This window comes from Bison bison, unplaced genomic scaffold, assembly GCF_000754665.1.
Source record: "Bison bison bison isolate TAMUID 2011002044 unplaced genomic scaffold, Bison_UMD1.0 scf7180017860511, whole genome shotgun sequence".
Lineage (NCBI taxonomy): Eukaryota > Metazoa > Chordata > Mammalia > Artiodactyla > Bovidae > Bison > Bison bison.
Window position 1 is genome coordinate 1,227 of NW_011491083.1, and position 2,058 is coordinate 3,284.

The window sequence follows — 2,058 nt, forward strand, 5'->3', positions numbered from 1 at the left end:
GGGTGACAGTATGCAGCCTTGACGTACTCCTTTTCCTATCTGGAACCAGTCTGTTGTTCCATGTCCGGTTCTAACTGTTGCTTCCTGAACTGTATACAAATTTCTCAAGAGGCAGATCAGGTGGTCTGGTATTCCCGTCTCTTTCAGAATTTTCCATGGTTTATTGTGATCCACCAAAAGGCTTCGGTATAGTCAATAAAGCAGAAATAGATGTTTTTCTGGAACTCTCTTGCTTTTTCGATGATCCAGCAGATGTTGGCAATTTGATCTCTGGTTCCTCTGCCTTTTCTAAAACCAGCTTGAACATCTGGAAGTTCACGGTTCACGTATTGCTGAAGCCTGGCTTTAGAGGAATGCAAATCAAAACTTTAATGAGGTACCACCTCACACTTGTCAGAATGGCCATCATTAAAAAGTCTACAAATAACAAATTCTGAAGAGGGTATTGGGAAAAGAGAATTGTCCTACATTGTAGATGGGAACATAAGCTGGTATAACCATAATGAAAAACCATATGAAGGTTTCTCAAAAAACTAAAAATAGAGCTGCTATAGCATATATGATTCAGCATTTCCACTCCTGGGCATATACTCAGACAAAACTATGATTCAAAAAGATGCATGCTCCCTTATGTTCATAGCAGCAGCACTATTTACAATAGCCAAAACATAAACACAACCTAAAAGTCTATGGACAGATGAATGGATAAAGAAGATGTGTTTTATAAACTTACATATATTATCATACTAGGTGAAGTAAGGATGAGATGGTTGGATGGCATCACCGACTCAATGGACATAAGTATGAGTGGACTCTGGGAGATCATGAAGGACAGGAAAGCCTGGCATGCTGCAGTTCATGGGGTTGCAAAGAGTCAGACACGACTGAGTAACTAAACAGCAACAAAAGTGAAGTAAATCAGAAAGAGATAAATACCGTATGATACCACTTATATATGAAAAACCCTAACACGTCTGACAAAGCTCATTTGGTTTTGAGCTTCATGTCACCAGCTTCAACTCACACCCCAGTCAATTATCATGTGCTCCCAGCAACACTGTCTGCACTGCATTGCCTTGTATGGACCATGTTCCTTCTCATCGCTCTGAGTCAGCTCTTGCTCATCCGTCTAACCTTGGCTCTATTGGTGACTTTCTTAGGAAAGTCTTCTGTGGCCTCTTTGACAAAGACAACCCTTCCTGTCAGGCTCTTGGTCAATTGTTGAAATTGTAATATGGAGTATGTAATTACATTTATTTTGTTTAAATATTTAAGTTATTTAGTTAATGTTGGTCTCCCTAACAAGGTTTTCCTCTCTTGTGTATCTCTAGCACTTGGAATGCTAAATATGGTATTTGTCAGAAAATGGATAAATTGGTTAATGAAAAGTGAAGGCAGGAGAGGACGATACATTATCTTCTTTCAAAAGTCCTCTTCCATTTTAAGAATAAAACTTTTTACCAACAAAATATTGTTGTAGCAACATGGGTTGGAAACATTGATCCATCTAATTCCTTCATCCATCAACTTTAGACCAATGGCTAGAAATTTCATTTCCTATAAAATGTCCTTTATTTCAGATGCTTTCTCACCTTTTAAATTGTTATCCTATTTGAGCTTTCTCTAATCAACTCACTTCCAGTTAGTTTCATGTTTCATCAGCAGCTTAACATGCTTCATTGTTTCTACTCTCTAGTAACTAAAATCCATGCCATAGGCATCCATGCCATCAGCATCTGAAATAAATTTTGAAGGGATATGTGCATACATATAGCTTATTCACATTTGTGTACAGCAGAAACTACCACAACATTGTGAAGAAAGTGAAAGTGAAGTTGCCTAGTCATGTCTGACTCTTTGTGACCCCGTGGACTGTAGCCTACCAGGCTCCTCCATCCATCAGATTCTCCAGGCAAGAGTACTGGAGTGGGTTGCCATTTCCTTCTCCATGGAATCTTCCCGACCCAGGGATTGAACCTGGGTCTGCTGCATTGCAGGCAGACACTTTACCCTCTGAGCCACCAGGGAAGTCCATTGTAAAGCAATTATATTCTAATT